Source organism: Tupaia chinensis, unplaced genomic scaffold, assembly GCF_000334495.1.
Source record: "Tupaia chinensis unplaced genomic scaffold, TupChi_1.0 Scaffold139234_1, whole genome shotgun sequence".
In the NCBI taxonomy this organism is placed as follows: Eukaryota; Metazoa; Chordata; class Mammalia; order Scandentia; family Tupaiidae; genus Tupaia; species Tupaia belangeri.
Genome location: NW_006199123.1, coordinates 287,922 through 301,933, shown reverse-complemented (window position 1 = coordinate 301,933; position 14,012 = coordinate 287,922).

The window sequence follows — 14,012 nt, the reverse complement described above, 5'->3', positions numbered from 1 at the left end:
CTAGATGGTAGCTTTTAAGACAATGGACATACTTTGGTTTGCCGGGGACTTGGATAAACTATGATGAAATATAATTCTTATGTGGGTTTCATTTTGTGGTAAAATGATAACCAACATTTTAATGCAGAGGGCTTTAAAGTACTTTAATATCCTACTCATAAAGCTGAAACTGTACATAGGGCTAACAAGTCGAATGCTTATGCCACCAGCACTGATCAACTCCAAGCTTGATTCGCCATTGATTCCCTATAGTCATGGACAATTATAGTATGCATCTTGCTTTTCTCTTGCACAATTCTGGATGACTGAAAGGCAGAATCAGTAAAATTCCAACAGATGAGATCAGAAAGAGGTAAAGGGATTTGCCCAAAATTGTCACATAGTTACCGGGTTAGGTCTGTCACTAGGACCCCAACAGGTCTCCTGACTTAAAGTGGCCTCTCTGGAAACCAAACTACTTTGTCGTTTAAGTGAACAAAGGAAAAATGATTCTCTGATGTTAACATAGAGAAAAATAAAACAAGAAGAAAGAGCAGCACATAAAGAAATAGAAAAAGCACATTGAGCACATTGAGAGCACACAGAGCACATTGAGCGTAAAGCACAACAGTGATTTCAAATAGTGTGAATCAGATCCCCAAGCACCCTTGGGGTAAACTCAAACTATCCCAGAAACCTACCCCTCTGTTCTGACAGAAAAGACAAAATGTAAACTTTCTTTTATGATAATTTATTATGCCTGGTGCATAATTAGATACCAATAAATGTTTGCCCAATTTATTTATTTAATCTGAGTATCCAGTAAGATTTTGTGGGTCCTGGTCAGCAATATCAGATAGCAACCTTTTTTTTTTGAGAGGGTTTTGCTATAGGGTGCCTGCGCTCGCCAGACAGACAGAGAGAGACATAGAGACAGAAAGCGAGAAATCACCCCCCAGGGGGGATGGTCACGCTGCAATCCCTTCTCCTCCAGTCTCCTCTCGGGATCTTGGGCACACACACACACGCACCCGGCGTGAGTTCTAAGCCATCGGGTCCAGGACACGAACTGCGGTCGACTACATGGGAGTCCAGCGACATAGCCACTACGCTAACTGCTGGTTCCCAGATAGCAACCTTTTTAATAAAGGTGACCAAAAGTTCAGGAAAACCATGACTCAGTTTGACAATATTAGACAAGTAGAAAAACAAAGAACAGGAAGGAGATAAAACATACAGCTTACAGTCAGATAATTTACCAAGCCACTACTTCATTCCTGAAGAAGTCTTGTATAGAGATGTAACACATCTCAGGAAAAAATGTCTGTTCCTTGGAATAAGTATTTCTTGAATGAATGAAAAAATGAACAAGGGAGATGCAGATTTGGGAGACATTGTCAACAGATAAGATCATTTAAACATATTTTTCTAGGCGTACATATTTTTTCAAATTTATTTTGTATCATAGTGTATATACTGTGTTACAATCTATTATTAAATGACGACGACTACTAATGTTATTTTTCCTTGTAGAAATCAATGTTTTTCTACTGCAGAGATGGCAGAATAGTGAGATAATTGCCACCTGCTGGTAAAAGTCAGAACTACATCTTTGACTATCCAGAAGAGGCGGCTAGGTAAGAATTTGGGAAGGGAGGGGCCTCTGGCCTGACCCACCAAACAGGGTTTACTGGAGGCTTGAATGACACCGCCAGCCCTTCCTGCAGAATCTGTTGCAGCCTGGCTCTCTGAGCTCCTCCGCAGGAAGTTCCACCCCTGTCTCAGATGAAGGGAAGGTGGCCGGTTTAAGTGTCTCTGAGGGAGGGTATATCAGCGTGTGTGCGAGCGCGCTTGGGTTATTTTCATAATTTAAGTCTTATCCCTTTAAGACATATTTGCGTTACAATGTGTCTTACTTATACACATAGGAGTATTATCGACAATAAACGGGACCAATCATATTGTACATACAGTACATAATGTGCCTTTTACTCTAAATAGAAAATTCCTTTCCAAAGTGAATATTTCTTTAACATCAATTGTGTAAATCAGATCGCAACAAAAATTTTCCAGTGCTTTGGTAATTGTGTCTTGATTATTTTTCTGTCTTAATGGTGTGTTAATATATTCTACAAAAGCTTTCCGCCCATATAATGTACTAGCATATATAAGGCCCTTTATGCAAAAAGCACTAAATATGTACATATATATATATATATACATAATATATATACATTTATGTGTATCTATTCCTCAGCCAAAAGCAATTAGACATGTTAATCTACCCTTTTTTTTCATTTATGAACTATTAGGATTTTAATTTTTACTTATTCTATTATTGTGTTTGTGTTATCATAGGTTTCTTTAGCATTTATGTTGCTTTTTATGAAAATTGGAAGTTATCCTTCATCTGTCATCTACTAGGCAAAAAAGAATTCTTTATATCAAAGATAAACATATAATTTATTGATTGAACTCACAATTTTGAGAGGGAAAGGTGCACTGTTAAACAACAGACATAAATTGGGACCACATCTTTATGGGTACCTTCATGCAACAGGAACATTAACACGATGTCTGTGATATGTGTGAATAAATTTTCTTCCCATTTTATATTTCTTTTTATCATTTTTTTGGCAATGGAAGTGCTTTAAAATACATTGACTTTTATTATTAAAAGACAATATGGTTCTAAGTGTTTAAGAATACACTAGAGTGGAGCAATTACCGGTCTACTGGGAGGTTAGACATGGAGAGCAGAGCGTTCAAAACCCATGAGACCACAGGATGCAGTGGGGAAAACTTAAGTTTTAGAACAATTCCAGGCAGTCCCTGCTAAGTAATTTACAATATTGGTGATCTGGATCTTTTGGCTTGAGCTGTGAGTTAGGAAGAGAATAGTAATCTCTATCTTGAATGTTTATTTTCAAGATTGAAGGAGATGAGATATAAAGTTACCATATATAGAATCATATTGATGTTCATTTTTATCCTCCAGGTTACCGACCCAATATTTTAAAACCTCAACTTCTGCCTAATGTCACCACTTTGGTGATCCGTCAATTCATGTGACCCCACACTTGGGGCTCTTAGTGCAATATTTCATTTTCTCTATCATCTTCATCTCCCAGAGGGATTGTGTGTAGTGGGGACCAGTGGGCCACAGTTACCCAGTAATTTCTCATGCCCTGGAGTCTTCTCAGCATACTCTAGGGAGAGTACGGGATGGAATAGCATCCCTGCCACTTACCAGATGTGTGACTCTAAAACATCAATATACTCTCTGTATGCCTGAACTTATTCACTCTAAAATGGGGGAGCAAAATGCTTTTCTGACAGAATTGTATTTGGAAAATGAGAAAACATAAAGCAATGCCTGACCCATAGTATGATGTCAACAAGTGTTTGTCCTGTCCACTCTGTCTGCTAACCACCATAGAACAGACTTTGACATTAAACACAGAGCATAACTTCAGAGCATGTAGAAATGTAGCAATAGGAATGAAGTGCATAAGCATTTATATAATGTATAACTTGGGTGCCATCTCTGAGTTGTGGGATGCATTATCTGAGGATTTTGGAGAATGGGAAGACAATATTACATTATTTCTTTTTACTCCATGTGATTTCCTGTCCCCATTACTTCACTTTTGAATTGAACATCAAAAACAAATAACAACAATAACAATTTTTTGCGCTGAGTCCTGGAGACACAGTAGGGGGAACCATGCATAATAATGAATCTTAGGACCTTGGATGAGTCACTTTCACTGTTCCTGCCTACCTCTAACACCAGTATAACTGACTAGGGGATTTGAGCCTTGGGCGCTACTATTTTCTGACTACATGCCCGTTGACAAGTTTCTTAACTTCTCTGAGCCTCATTTAATGAAAATGTCTCAAATGGCTATTATAATTACAACAACATTAAATTATACTGAAAATTAAATGAGAGAATATATGTAGACCATTTAGTAAGACATCTGGCACTAAGTGCTCAATAAATGTTATCTTCATGTTTCTTTACTATTAGCCTTTTTTTTTTTTGAGACTTTTTGCTATAGGGCATGTGTGCTCGCCAGAAAGACAGAGAGAGACAGAGAGACAGAAAGTGAGAAATCACCCCCCTGGGGGGATGGCCATGGTACAATCCCTTCTCCTCCATTCTCCTCTAGGGATCTTGGGCACGCATGCACACGTGCCTGGCGTGAGTTTAAGCCACCAGGTCTGGGACTTGAACTGCGGTCGACTACATGGGAGTCCAGAAACATAGCCATTACACTAACTGCTGGTCCCACTATTAGCCCTTTTGAGCCTATCAGAAGAGGATAGGCTGAAAATGATGCAGTATATCCCCTTAGATGACAAGGTTCTATGAAGAGGTGATAATAAAACAGTTCAATACTGGTACAATGACTGACATATACATTAATGGGACAGATAGCAAAATAAGCAGCAGAACCAAATGCCTAGAAACATTAGGTTCTCGGGGCCAGTAGGTGGCTTGGTGGTTAAGGTGCTGGACTCCTACATGGGTGACTGTGGTTTGAGTTCTGGACCTAGTGGCTTACTTTCTCACTTTCTCTCTCTCTGGTGAGCACACGTGCCCTATAGCAAATTTTTTTAAAAAAAATAATAAATGTAATAATTTTTTAAAAAAGAAACATTAGGATCTCATAAATGTGGCATTTCCTATTACTTGTAGACAATAAGAATTGGTGCCAAGTCATTGGTGAAATGTTCACTAACAAAGGAATGGAAAATCTTATATGCCATATGATATAATCTGCAGGACAAAGATTATACATCATATATTTATTCAATATGACTCCAGTTATATAGAATACAGTTGTACATGTGTGTGCATATATGTGAATGTTTCTGGTTGCAGAGGGATGCAACACACTATGAATACTGTTTATCAGTAAGAGTGTCATTGGAGGTTGCTTGTATCTTTCTATACTTGTCTGTACTTCTGATAACATCCTAAATGAATATGAATTACTGGTATAATCAGAGAGAAAACCCATAAGAGCTTTTATAGTTGAGGAACCTATAGCAGTGTGATGCATTGGCTTTGGGGCTGGCCATACACACCTTGTGATCTCATCTGGCATGGCCATTATTGTAGAGTGACCCATACGGAAGGTACTTAATTCCTCTTCCTCTGAGCTCTGTTCTTCATTGAAAAAAGGAGAAAAGTAATTCTTGCTTTACAGGGTTCTTGAAGTAATTTGATGAAAATATAGATTAATGTGCCGTGCTTTATTTTCAATTACACATGGGATCCCATTCCAACTCCACTACTTCCTCATATAAGTTTCCTCATCCTCTGAGTCTCAGTTTCCCCATTGTTAATGTGGTGATAATATTGATCTTGAAATATTATATAAATTAGGGATCAGCAGTTGGTATAATGGCTATGTCGCTAGACTCCCATGTAGTTGACCGCAGTTCGAGTCCCAGATCTGGTGGCTGAAACTCAAGATCCCGAGAGGAGAATGGAGGAGAAGGGATTGCGGCATGGCCATCCCCCCTGGGGGGTGATTTCTCGCTTTCTGTCTCTCTGTCTCTGTCTTTCTGGGGCGTGCCTGTGCCCTATAGCAAAAACCTCTCCAAAAAAAAAAAAAAAGAAGAAATAATATAAATTAGCTTGCAAGCACAGTACCACAAAAGGCATAGTTCCCCTTTCCCAGATGACTATTTCCATGAATATTACATATACTGACAATAGAAAAGAAGGAGGTAGTTATTTCTTTTTTATTTTTGGAGAGGTTCTTGCTATAGGGCACGTGCACTCACCAGATAGACAGAGAGAGGCAGAGAGACAGGAAGCGAGAAATCACCCCCTGGGGGGGAGGATGGCCACTCCGCAATCGATGGTCACGCCGCAATCCCTTCTCCTCCATTCTCCTCTCAGGATCTTGGGCACGCACGCACACGCATCCGGCGTGAGTTTTAAGCCACGGGGTCCGGGATGCGAACCACAGTCGACTACGTGGGAGTCCAGTGACATAACCATTATGCTAACTGCTGGTCCCTGAGGTAGTTATTTCTGAATGGTGACTGAAAGATTAATGGTAATTCTTATTTTATTCAAATAATTCTTAGTTTCTTCTGTTTAATTATTTTATACTACAAGAAGCCTTGATCTAGCCATGCTGCCCTGAGGAATTTATCTTACAGCAAAACATGTTTCAAGAATTTCCTGTTTGAAACAATAGTACAACCATGCTGATTCTGCACTTATTTTTGGAACTTGTGTAAGATTTTCCATAGGATGAATTACTGAAAGTGAAAAATTACAACCAAACATAAGGCATTGTCAAATACAGATTTAAAATGTTCAATACCAACTTCCATTTCCACTCACAATGGTGTCAGTTCCTTTTTTTCCACTGTCATCTTATCAGTTAAAAGGAGGCTTGTGCACTTTGACCCAGAAATTCCCTTTTGTGGAAATTTGTCCTTCAAGATTGTGTGTGTATATAGATATACACACACACACACACACATGCACACTGGGGTTTACGTTGTGGTCGAGGAAGGACCTAGGGACAAAGAGAGTTGAGAATCACTGATTCAAGACAGTTGAAGTGATGAGTCATGCACTCTAGACTGGATCTGGAGGGATAGTGCACATTTAAGAGGCCCTAATGGGCTGAGAGAAATTAAAGGACTCTGGGGATTTGTAATTCCCTCGTTCCCCAAACTGTGGGTACTGTTCTGTGACAGGTGCTGGGATTGCTGCCATATTCAAATATATCTATCTTAATTGTCACAACAGTTCTGAGGAGACATTTCAGTGATATTCTCTGGATGAGGAAACTGAGGCTCTGGCAGGTGAAGGGCTGTGTTTCATTGAATCTAAGATGCCATCATTCTTAAGACACGTACTATTTTAGGCACTACAAAGAAAGACAAAAGTCTTGCCATTATAATGGCAAGATATCAAGGATTATGGTACTAAAAAGTGAAAAAGAATCATGTCCTAGAATCTACTAATTCTAATAGCTTGCCTAGGGTCATACATAAATTATGTGAAAAATTGAGTTTGTGTCTATTTCTTTCTGATGTCAAATATCGTTCTCATCACAATACAGAAACTTAGCAGTAAGTTAGATTTATACAAATCAGGTAATGTTTTCTTCTTCTATTGTCTTGTTGTGTGGTACAGTAGAAATATTTATTTTTATTTCTGGTAACTAAGTGCTAGTCTTTCCTTCCTGTGTATGTGGTTGTATGAACTTGGGCAAGTCATTGCATATCTGTGTGCCACATTCTCTTCAGCTGTCAGTATTGAGAAGATGGACTCTGACACCAGGATTGCTTTAAGCCATCCACATTTTATAACCTAAAATTCTGACTTGTTGAACATTCAGCCTTCTGATACTCTGCCTCCCTCCCATCTATCACTGATTGTATTTGTCCATGATTGTGTTGCTAACAGAAATGCTGAAGACTGTGTGGTTTATAAAGGAATAGGAGTTTGTTCAGCTCACAATTTGGAGGTGCAAGGTCCAGGGATCAATTTCTGGTGAGGCTATAATATTACATAACACAACATGAGCAGAGTGGCTGACAATAAATTTTCTTTTGCTCTGGCACATATCTATGTGACTTCTTCTTGCCTTGTTTCTTCTCCTTATATAAACATCAGAAGTTAATCATGGGTGCTCTGCCCTAATGACTGTTTCACACCTAAAGGCCCCTCCCTGGGACACCATGAAAATATTAGGTTTTCATTTAACACCTTTACAATTAGGAGACATCTAATTACCACCTACTAAAATTAAATTCTAAAATATGAAACTTTGGGGGAACAAACCATTATCCAAACCATAATACTTACAGCACAATTTTAAAAGATTAACTTAATATGTTCTGTTCAGGGCCTACATAGGGTGGGAGTGGAGGATGTTCTTTTTGAAAATGCCTGCAGTAGCATTGCTAAGTAATGGGATTTACCCTCTCGTTCTACTTAGAGAAATTACATTCCCATATATGGAGTTCTCTTAATGCAGGGCACATACATACAGAAATAAATGGAAAGTGCCAAGATGTTGGAAAAAAGTCAAGCAAAACCTTGCAAAGAGTATGTCTATAAAAGACATGGAAAGTTTACTAAAGGGTAGAAAATAAATGGTTTTGGTTGGGCTTTAAAATTCTAGCTGAAAAAAAAAAAAAAAAAAAAAGCTGAAAGAGGATCCAAGTATGCAAGCAGGCCAAACTGAAAAGGCTAAAATCTTAATTTCAGTATTGTCATTTTCACTTGTTTTTCATCCCATTATTTTAATAATAAAAATATTACTCGTCCTGTTAAACGCTAACAGTACAGACATGTGTAAAGTAAAATGTAAAAGCCTCTCTGTCTCTATGTTCCTGATCACTCTGGACGACTAAGTGCCACTCTACAGATTTGTTCCATATATGAGATGAATTGTTATTGTTTGTTTTTACATGAAATCTAAATTCCCAATGTGCATGAACATGGAGAGTCATGTTTATCTTTTCAGAATGTGGGAACATGTTGCTAAATATGCTAAAATGAGATACTTCATGAAATGCACCTTCCGAAAGGCGTATGGAGCAGAATGTTAAAGGTAAAGTCAAGTAGGAAAGCTTTAAAATACACATAGGACCAGCCAGTGGCATGCTGGTTAAGGTAGCCAGATCCCATGCGGCTTGAAAATCATATCGGTCACTTGTGCATGCATGCCCAAAATCCCAAGAAAAAAATAGAGGAGAAGGGATTGTGGTGTAGCCATCCCTCCTGTGGGGTGGTTTCTCAGTTTCCCTCTCTCTGTCTCTCTGTCTGGTAAGTGCACGCACTCTATGACAAAAAAAACTTTAAAAAAAAGAAAAGAAAAACACACCAATGCATGTGCATGCATGTCAAACATCCCCCAATAAGGAAGAAATAGAGGAGAAAGGATTGTGATGTGACCATTCCCTATGGTAATTGCTTTCTCACTTTCCCTCTGTCTCTGTCCAGCAAGTACATGTGCCCTCTGGCAAAATTCTAAAAAATACAGATGATAAGGTTACACTTATGTTTATATTTTGTGATTTAGAAAATGTTACCATTATTTGTTATATATGTCTTTTTTTGAGAGAGAGACATTTTTGCTATAGTGTGTATGTGTTCCCTGGAGAGACAGAGAGACAGAAAGCGAGAAATCAACACCAGGGGGATGACCACACTGTAATCCCTTCTCCTCCGTTCTCCTCTAGGGATTTTGGGCACACATGTACACGTGCCCAGTGTGAGTTGTAAGCAGCTGGGTCCGGGAATTGAACTGTGGTCAACTATGTGGGAGTTCAGTGATGTAACCATTGTGTCATCTGCCAGTCCTGCTGTATGTGTCTTTAACAATTAAAAAAGAAAGACTATGAAGTAGAATCTGAAACTATCCATGTCTTGTCAAGACTCTGGAATGTGAGCATATATCTGCTTCTGCAGGCCTGCGAGTAAAAACATTTGACTGAGTCAGCCTGTTTTTACAAAGGCTCTACTTTGCAAAAACTATTTCCTGTTTAAAAAAAATAAAGTGGAGCATTGTGCTGCCTCTCACCTATATGAAGGCATTTCTGTCTCTCATAGCAACCAATCAGAGACAGAAGCTTCATATTCCTTCCCTCTTTAGTCTAACGGGTTTCTAGAAGTCCATTCCTGACCAGACCTACATGATCAAAAGTAGGGTCACCTCAAAATTGAGATGGTCAAAATATTTGAATCTTCTAGAACCTTCCACAGACTTTGTGGTGTCTTTTTCTTATTGATTCATATCAGACACTGAATTTTATTTATTTTTTGCTAGAGGGTGCTTGTGATCACTGGATAAATACAGAGAGAGAGAGAGAGAGAGAGAGAGAGAAAGCATTCTCCACAGAGAATGGTCACTCTGCAATCCCTTCTCCTCCATTTTTCTCTCCCTTCAGAATTTTGGTCATACACACTCCTGATATGTTTCTGTAGCCATTGGGTCTGGGACTTAAACCATGCTGTTTCTATGGTGGATCTGGCTATCTTAACCACCAGATTACAGAGCTGCCTGACATCACGTATTCTTAATGAATTCTGAATATTAGTTCTTTTTTCATTATACTTGCTGCAAATATATTTTTTTCTAGTTTAAGATTTGCCTTTTCAGGTGTTTGTTTATTTGTTTTTTTTTTTTTTTAAATGTTAGAGTTTCTTTTATTTCCTGAAAGAGAGACCCTCAACAGAGTCTCATCACATGTCTATCCCCTCCTCCCAGTCCTACAGCTTGTCAGGATTGTGGACACACCCAATTGGGTGTGTTTGAGGTCAACTTAGAATCCAAACCTGTGACTTCTAGCACAGCAGATCACTATGCTACTCCCTGTGCCACAGAAGTTGGACCATCATGTGTTTAAAATGGAACGTTTTGATAAACACGCGTCATATATTAATTATCAGTCATTTCTTTTTGGCTTGCAATATTTGTGTCTTGTTTTAGAAACTTTTCCTACCGCAAGTTAAAAAAGATAATTCCTATATTTACTTCTAAATGTTTCAAGTTTGTTTTCCACATTTAAATTTTTAATCCACCTGGGACCAAATTCTGATTGGTATGAGATACAGATGTAATTTTGTCTTATTTCTACACACGAATAAACAGTTATCCCAATGCTGTATGTTGAATAACCCATCTTTTCCCACTAATCTGATCTGTTACCATTGTGATATGTTTAGGTACATAATGTGTATAATTCTGTATCTAGACGCTCTCATAAATTCCATTAATTCATTTCTAATGTTGCCATATTTAATACATACAACATATGCCCATTTACCTGAAATTCCAGTTTAACTGAGCTTCCTTTATTTTATCTGATAAACTAAAAATCTATTTGTCCCTGTGCCTATATCACACTGTCTTAATTACTGTATGTACTTACAGGTCTTGATGTCTGGCAGAGAGAATCTTTCTACCTTATTTTTGAGCTTCAGAATTATCCTGGCTATTCCTGGTACTTTTGCCTTTGCAAATACACTTTAGAATTCATTTTCACACTTTTTGAGACTTGCATTGTGGACTAGTATAATGTCGATTTTTTACAAATGTCCCATTTCCAAAATGCTGAAAAAGAATTCTATCTCTGTAACTGTTTGTGCAAAATACTATGTCCATTAGATCAAGCTTGTTAATTTTGTTTTCCAAGTTATCAATATCTTTACCAATTTTTTTTTGCCTGTTTGTTCTATCAATTGATGTTAAGAAATCTCACTGTAATTGTGGGTTTGCCCATTTCTCTTTGCAATGTGTCAATGTGTGCTCTGTAGATTTCGAAGCTGGTTTATTAGAAGGCATAAAAGCATATAACTTTGATACTTTCCTGGAGAATTATACCTTTCATCATTCTGTACTGTCCCACATTATCTTTAATGATGCTTTTTGCCTTAAAGAATATTTTTTCCCATTAATAATATAGCTACACTAGATTTCTTTTGTTCAGTATCGCCTGGCATTTCGTTTTTCCTTTACTTTCAATGTTTGTTTGCCGTCATATTTTAGTTGTAGATCTTGTTAACCCCATATATCTGGAATTACCATTTCCTTTCTGTACCATTATATTTTAGCCATGTCTCTTGTAAATTGCATGTAACTGGACTTTAAAAATAAGATTTTTTAAAAACTGGGTTGGCTTAGTCTATACTTAGTGTGATTTCTTATATATTTGGACTTATTTCTACCATTTTATTTTGTGCTATTTTCCTACCTTTTCTATGATCCTTTTTTTTTTTCCTTCTTTCCTGACATCTTTCAGATTCTTTCAGGCTTTTTCCCCCTTTTAAATCCTTTGCTTAATTCTCCTCCTCTGAAAATTACATATTTACTTACTATTATTATTGTTTTTTTTTTTGAGAGGTTTTCACTATAGGGCACGTGCGCTCGCCAGACAGACAGAGAGAGAGAGAGAGACAGAAAGCGAGAAATCACCCCCCAAGGGGGATGGCCACGCCACAATCCCTTCTCCTCCATTCACCTCTCGGGATCTTGGGCACGCACGCACACGCATCTGGCGTGAGTTTAAGCCACCGGGTCCGGGACACAAACCACGGTCGACTACGTGGGAGTCCAGCGACATAGCCATTATGCTAACTACTGGTTCCCCTTACTATTATTTTGATCAATATCATTAAGTCTTTTGAAAACAATATGCTCACTTTATATTCTTACTATTTTTAAAAACTGTAATTTCTAATTTACATATCAGAGTTTACTCAGGGGGAAGGGAAATAACCTCAAATGCGAACAGTTGCTGTCTTGGCTATTTTTAAATACTTCCTGAGGTTCCTGACAAGTATTCGCTGAGCATTTCACCAGCCTTGGAATTGCTTTTAAATGCAGCTTTTTTTTTTTTTTTTTCTCAGCTCAGGTTATTGGGAACAATGTCTCAGGTTATTGGGAAACATGTTCCCTATAGTCAATCTGACTGTTTTTATGTGCTCAATTCTGTAAATTTGACAAACAAATACAGTTGACAACCACCACCACAACAGAGACATAAACATTTCTGTCACCGGTAAAGTTCAGTTATATTCTTTTGTAGTCACTCCTCCCACCCCCATCAGTCCCTGGCAATCCCTAACCTGGTTTCTGTTTGGTTTTGTATTTTCCACAATGTTAAGATAAATGAAATCATACAGTAGATACTCTTTTTATTTATGTAAGTTTTCTTTCATTTAACATAATGTTTTTGAGGTTTATCCAAAGTGCAGCATGTGTCAGTACTTTATTCCTTCTTAAGGCTGAATAATATTGTATTTCATTGTACTATAGATATACCATATTTTGCTTACCCATTCATCATTTGATAGACATTGGATTCTTTTTTTGCTTATTGTCTATTATGAAAATGCTACTATGAGCATACATGTACAAGGCTTTGTGTAGACTTGTGTTTTCTTGTCTCTTGAGTAAATATCTAGGAGGGGGATTGTGGGCTGCATGCTAAGTTTATTTTTAGGCTTATAAAAACTGCCAAATTGTTTTCCAAAGGTGTACCATTTTGAATTCCCACAAGCAATGCATGAGAGTTCAGTTCTCTGCATCTTTGTCAGCCCTTCGTATTATCATTTTTTTTTCGAGAAAGAGAGTTTTTTTTTTTTCTATAGGGCGTATGCACTCGCCGGAGAGACAGAGAGAGAGAGACAGAGAGATAAAACAAGAAATCACCCTCGGGCGTGGGAGTGGGGTGGGGAAACGCCATGCTGAAATTCTTTCTTCTCCATTCTCCTCTGGGAACTTGGGGCATGCACACACATGCACCCTGCATGAGTTTAAGCTATCAGGTCCAGGACTCAAACTGCAGTTGACTACATGGAAGTCCAGCAACATAACCATTATGCCATCTGCTGGTTCTGCCCTGTGTATTATCTTTAAAAAAATTTTTTTAGATCTGTTTCTAAACACTTCTCTCATCAAAAACAAAAAAAGCGAAAGAATAAAACAGGACCAAAAATTTATTCTCTGTCCTGAAATTTCCACTTCTGCTCATTTATTTTACTTATTATGTTGAGCTGTCGGAAAAGTCGTGACACATGTGTGCATAGAAAAATATAGAAATATATGGGTGACTTTTTAGACAACCCAATATTATGTCAAATTGATTGTTCAGATTTCTATAGTCATTTGTGATTGGTCCGATTTTTGATAATTTTATTTGGAAAATGTGTAAATGTGTTGCTTTTAATGAGAATTATAGGCTGATTTCATTTTGCACCTCCCAATGCAGTTACTTATATATGAAGGATATTTTGTTTTCCAAGTTTTTTAACATGCCTTTTCTTAGGTGAAATTAGCATGACACTTTATGAAATTTTAAAGTGTACAGTTCAGTAGCCTTTAGTACATTCACAGTATTGTTCAGCCACCATTTCCAACTAGTTCCAAAAAATTTCATCACTCTAGACAAAAATCTTGTACTCTTTTAGTAATAACTTTTTTTTTTTCTCTTTTGGAGAGGGTTTTTTTTTTTTTTTTTTTTTTTTTTTTTTTTTT